At 46.1% G+C, this 6,403-nt stretch overlaps 1 pseudogene; it reads right to left on the reverse strand.

The window, feature by feature from the left end:
* Positions 1–1,070: 1,070 nt before the first annotated feature.
* Positions 1,071–2,646, reverse strand: LOC101841018 (annotated as a pseudogene).
* Between the last annotated feature and the right edge of the window lie 3,757 nt (positions 2,647–6,403).

The following is a 6,403-nucleotide window of genomic DNA, read 5'->3' on the forward strand; positions in this document are numbered from 1 at the left end:
CTGCCTCGGCTTCCCCCCAGTGGTGGACTGTGTAACCTGTAAGCCAGATAACCCCGCTTTCCTCCCCGGTGCCCTTTGGGTATGGTCTTGTCACAGCAACAGAACAACCTCTTTGTTGATGAACCTACCCACTGATGTTCTGTTGGATTTATCTATGGTTTTGTATCTAGTGTTTGTTTCATGAAACAGTGCACCCATGTTAGTACATAGATGTCTAAAGCATTTGTTTATTTTTATTTGTTTGCCTGTGTGGGCTGCAGTCTGGGTGTAGGTCAGGAGACAGCTCTTAGGAGTTTGGCTCTTTCCTGTCACTCTGTGGGATCAAAAAGTCAGGTCATGAGGCCTGCAGTCAGGTATGTCTACCCCTGAGCCATCTGGCAGGTTCTACATGTTTGAAGCTGTGATTTTTTTCTTGACGCGTTGCTTCCTTAATCAACTTGAGGTGCTTTACCTCTTCTGACTAGTCTTGGTTCGAAATCGATTTTGTCAGGTATTGGAACAATGAAAACTCCCTGCTCCCTGGTTCCATTTACGTGGAATATCTCCTTCTATCTTCACGTTAAGGTGGCATCTGCCTTTGATGGCCAGGTGCATTTCTGAGAGACAACTAATAGACAGGTCTTGTTTTTTCATCCACTCAAACAGTCTGTGTCTTCTTTTTTGTTGTTGTTGTTGTTTTGGTTTGGTTTGGCTTTTTGAGACAGGGTTTCTCTGTGTAGCTTTGTAGACCAGGCTGGCCTCAAATTCACAGAGATCCGCCTGCTTCTGTCTCCTGGGTGCCGGGATTAAAGGCGTGCCCCACCACCGTCTGGCAACACTATTCTTCTTGAACTCTTCCTGTTTAAGACTTAGCTGAGGATCGGACACTGAGAAAATGTATTTGAGTACAGCGTATGAAACAATACTTTTTCTTTTTCCTTCTTCCCCCACCCCAGCGTTGGAAAGTTTTACTGAACTCCCAACCAGCTGCCTCCCTAGTGTGCTGCTCAGATGTGGTGACAGATTCTTCTCTGTGTAGGAGCTTCTAGCTCATCTGTTTTCCACTGTCTCTAGACAGTTTATATGAATTCTTACATGCATTCTTCCAGAACCCTCTGCCTTTGCTGGTTGGGGTGCTCTCAGTTGTGTTTTGAGGGCTGTTTGGGAGAGGGAGCTTGGGAAGGGTGAGTTACTGTGAGGAGCTTGTGAGTCACTGGAATCCACGGTTGCAGGAACTGAGGTGTGTGTGGCTGAAAGAGATAAGGATGAGCTGTTTGCTGTCTGTGACTGGCCAAGGAGCTGAAGGATCAAGAGTTCTTTGTCAGCACAGTTTGGTACGCTTTCTGGGATGTGACCTGTAATTGCTCTGTGGATCTCAGTGGCAGCTGCCTTCCTCATCCCTAGAGACCTTGCTCACTGTACCAGGACATTTGTGGCATGCAGATGAGGTTTGGTGCATCTTTCCACCAACCCTGAGTGAAGCTGTTCATGCCCATGGGCTCAGATTCAGGCAAGGGAAGAGCCGCCCTTGGTAATCTTGCTTCTTTGAGGGCCCAAGCTAAGGCTTTCTCATCCACCAGGCCACCACGTTCATGGAGAATGCTTCGCCTTCTCTGCTTGATAGTGAAGTTGCTGGTGTGGCTATGCTCCTTCAGGTTGCAGCGCAAGGAGATGCAGTCGCTCTGATGCAACAAGTTCTGCGAGTTGTAGACCTTCCACACACGCAGGGACCACTCCATCCTATCTTGCAAGCAGGGGTCAAAAACTATGGCTTGGAACCCGAAGGCCTTGGCTCAGACAGCAACTGCCTGCCTGTTGTGACCAAAGCTGGTGAAGCCCAGTGTCTCGCCATGGGTAGAGCTGATACTGGAGCCACCCCATGGATCTGTTCCGTGCTCTGTACCTGTCTGTGTGCCTTCCCCCAAGCACCTGGTACAGACGTGTTCCACTCATGTAGATTGAGAGTGTGTCAGAAGGCAGAATAGGCTGTCTCCTCCACAGCCACAGATGGGATGTTACACGTGGCCATCCCGAGTTTGCCAGCAACCTCAATGTCCTCATTACTGTGGCCGCTCTCAAGGCCTTGAACTTCTCCAGTCTTCCCTAGTGAGTGTGACAGGTGGCAGGTATGTTGTGACACTGACAGACTTACTTAATACCTTCTCATGAGACTGTGCATCTTAGAAGGCCACAGTGGCCAAGTAGTAGTCTCTGCAATCTGGCAGCGCCACCAGGAGGCGGGGATATGAATCCTGGTTCATAATCTGCCAGTGGATACCCTCACTTATTCTGTACAATCACTGTGGCCTGACTTTGAGCTCATCCACAAAGGCCATTCCTTGTCGATCTTTGCAATCCTGAATCAAAGCAGTCAGCAGTTCTAGGAGAACCCACAGGAGTCTGTGAGTGTGTTCATTGCACCCAATATGGGTGCTTATGAATGAACCCAATATACGTGTCAACAAACTACAGCTCTGGTGACGGCCTGTCTTTTTAGGGGGTGAGGCTTTATCAGTTCACAATCATTTACTGTGTTGCTAGCTGTTGCTGGCATGTAGGAGACAGCCACCTTGCTGGCAAGGCAGAGGAGGGGTGTCGGGGGTGATTGCTCGGGCATCGTGGTTTCTGTCTGGACCTCTAGCTCCTCTGGGTCGCCCCTGAACCACCTTAAAATCACACATACACAAAACACAGGACAACAAAGCAAAGCCCTTAAGCTCTGGAGCTCGCCGGGCGGTGGTGGCGCACGCCTCTAATCCCAGCACTCGGGAGGCAGAGGCAGGCGGATCTCTGTGAGTTCGAGGCCAGGCTGGACCAACAGCCTCCAAAACAATACAGAGAAACCCTGTCTCGTAAAATCAAAAAAACAAAACAAAACAAAAACAAAAACAAAAAAAGCTCTGGAGCTCTGAGTTCCAGGAGCTCCTGCCCCACCCACTTCCTTTCCCTCCAGCCTGTCTTTTGATTGGGGAACTGGTGATTGAGAACATTAGTGCTTAGAAGTTATTGAAAAGTGTACATGAATTCCTGGCTCTTAAAACATTTTGTACTGTTTGTGTTTTTATATTCCTCACTTGTTCATTATTATTTTGTCTTTTAAAATGTTTTCTGATCTTACATTAATTGTGACATTTTCACACTTGTGCGGAGTATATTTGGCTCATATGCATGTCTTGTTAATGCTCCCTTTCCCCTTATACTTCTACTACTGGCCTTCCTTTCCCACCTGGTCCTCTTTCATGTCTTTCATTTATTTATTTTCTATATAAAATACAAATCAATGAATTGCATTGGGGTCACATAAAGGAGGATGGCTGGGGTTTCTTTTTTAGAAGCAGGGGCACCTTACCAGTGTTACGTTAATGAAAAGATGTCTCTCCTCCTATCAACCATCAGTGGCAGGTAGATCCTTCGGAGGGGTAAGACCCCAATTGGCCCTCGTACCTTCCACGACAGGTTGTTGACTGTTGTGAGTTCCAGAGCTCAGCTGCCGAGTCATAACTGAAATCAGCCTTCCGAAGCACTCTCCCTCTTCTCATGGGCTTAGGTTCTTTCTGATCCTTAAGATGCTTCTGCTCTTCAGTGATAGCCCGGGGTCTTGGAGGGGGTGACACAGATGTCCTATTCATTTCTGAGGTAAAAGCAATCCCTTATTCTCAGTACTGCCTAACAAAGCCTCTCTGGTCAAAGTTAGCATTCACAGAAATCTGTGGGCATAAATATAGTTCCTCGGAAGGTAATTTGATAGCACATGAGTCCACTTAGCAAAACAGCCACAGTAGCTTCCCCTACAAAGCCTGTGAGCTCTCCAGTCATTGTGTTTGCTATCGCGCCAGTGGGGTTACCTTGGTCAGCATCGTTGCATACAGGATCCACAGCTGACCTGATGATGATTCTTCCCCCACTGACGACGTGGCCACCCGGCACAAGAGGGGATGGCAAGTGGAATGGACGTTTTTCAGCTCAGTTCCAGCTTGAACTCTGGGTGTCTTGAAACCAAGAAGGTGATGCCCTCAGCAGTAGGATCTTACTGTCTAGTTCTGTAGTGGGAATTCACCTGTATTGTTTGGGGGAGGCCTCCTGACCAATAACTCGTAGACAACTAGTCCACCTGTGGCCCTAGATTTTTGTTTAATGATCTTCGGAGAGCAGCTTTGTTCACGTACAAGAAAACCTCTGCTGGAACTTGAAGTTTTTTGGTTACTTATTAAGTATCACATGTCTTTATGGCTCTCATACAACATTAGTTTTGGTCGCCATTCCTCCCACCCTGCTACACGCTTAACCCTTTCCACACCAGTGTGAAGCTTGCACCTTATATCATGTGCATTCTTCTACCTTCTCCAAGTGAAGACTCCGCTCCCCTTCTCATGGTCCCTTTCTACTGCCCAGGACGTGCACTTACTCTGTTACTTTTTTAATGCACACATATAAAAGCTAGAAGCTAAAATCTGCACATGGGAGAGAGAGAACATGCTTTTTCTGAGTTACCTTACCTGATGCATTACACACTTCTAGCCCTTTTCCTAAAATTTTCATGTTTTTATTTTTTCCTTATGGCTGAGTAAAATGTCACTGTATTTTTTGTTAAATTTCATTATCCATTCATCAGTTGATGGACTTCTAAGCTAATTTCATTTTCCTGATATTGTGAATAGGGCAGCATTCATTATGAATGTGCCAGCATCCTGGAATAAGATAAATCCTTTGAGCACCCAAGAGTGAGAAAACTGGGTAGTACATTATTAGCTCAGCTCTAAGATTTTTGAGATCGCTCCATACTAATTTCCATAATGTCTCCACTGAATTACATTCCCACCAACAGAGCGTAATAGTTCTCCTTGCTGGTGTGATGGCACACAAATAGTTCCTTGTCCTGTTTGCTCTCTTGATGTTTAGGGCTTGTTGTTGTTTTAGTGCTTTGAATATTCTAGATACTAACCCTCTGCCAGAGATAGAGCCAGTTATATTTGTTCTTTTTTTTCCCCAAAAAGATAAGACATTATTTATCCAGTTAATATAGCTTCCTTTTATTTTTTACATTTATTTTAATTTCAATTAGAAACAAGCATGCTTCACATGTCAATCCCAGCTCCCTCTCCCTCCCCTCCCTCCCTGCCCCCCAACAACCCCCCAACGCCCCACCCCATCCCTTCTCTGCTCCCCAGGGAGAGTGAGGCCCTCCATTGGGGAGCTCCAAAGTCTGTCATATCATCCAGGGCAGGGCCTAGGCCCTCCTCTATGTATCCAGACTGAGAGAGCATCTTTCCACATGGAATGGGCTCCTAAAGTCCATTCGTACACCAGGGATAAATGGTGATCTACTACCCAAGGTCCCATAGACTGCCGAGGCTTCCTTACTGACACCCACGTTCAGGGGGTCTGGACAGTTCCATTGTGGCCTCTCAGCCATCATTCTGGGGTCCATGAGATTTCCCCTTGTTCAGGTCAGCTGTTTCTGTGGGTTTCACCAGTCCAGTCTTGACCCCTTTGTTCATCACTCCTCCCTCTCTGCAACTGGGTTCCAGGAGTTTAGTTCAGTGTTTAGCTGTGGGTGTCTGCTAGAGCCAGTTATATTTGTTTCTATTCTATAAGATTCCTCTTCAGTCAAATGATGGTGTTCTTTGCTGTACAGGAATCTTTTATTTCGTTCAATCCCATTTATTAAATCTTGGTCTTTGAAGAATCATTCTTAAAGGTTTATTTATTTTTATTTTCTGTGTATCAGTCATGTATATGTCTGTGTCCACCAGCAGAGAGCATTAGATCCTCTGGAACTGGAATTACCATGCTCTGAGAGCTACCACCTGGGTGCTGGGAATCAAATACAGGTCCTCTGGAAAAGCAGGCAGAGCTTGTAGCCACCGAGTCATTACTCCAGCCTCCTTAGTTGTTGATCTTAATACTGTGCTATCAAGTTCCCATGCAGAGAGTCATTTCTTTTTGTTGTTGTTGTTGTTTTGTTTTTTGGTTTTACGAGACAGGGTTTCTCTGTATTGTTTTGGAGGCTGTCGGTCCAGCCTGGCCTCGAACTCACTGAGATCCACCTGCCTCTGCCTCCCGAGTGCTGGGATTAGAGGCGTGCACCACCACTGCCCGGCTGAGAATCATTTCTTTTTTTTTTTTTTTTTTTTTTTTTTTTTTTAGTCAACTGGCTACTGAGAAGTTGAGCAGGCTATAATATGTGGAGTCTAGTTACAGGAAACAGGCTTCTGGGGTATGCCTTTTGCTTTGTTTTTTTTTTTGTTGTTGTTGTTATTGTTTTGATTTATTTTTGTTTTTTCAAGACAGGGTTTCTCTGTGGCTTTGGAGGCCATCCTGGAACTAGCTCTTGTAGACCAGGCTGGTCTTGAACTCACAGAGATCCATTTGTCTCTGCCTCTCCAGTGCTGGGATTAAAGGCTTGTGCCACCTACGTCCAGTT

Source organism: Mesocricetus auratus, unplaced genomic scaffold (assembly GCF_017639785.1).
Source record: "Mesocricetus auratus isolate SY011 unplaced genomic scaffold, BCM_Maur_2.0 Super-Scaffold_100009, whole genome shotgun sequence".
Taxonomy (NCBI): Eukaryota; Metazoa; Chordata; class Mammalia; order Rodentia; family Cricetidae; genus Mesocricetus; species Mesocricetus auratus.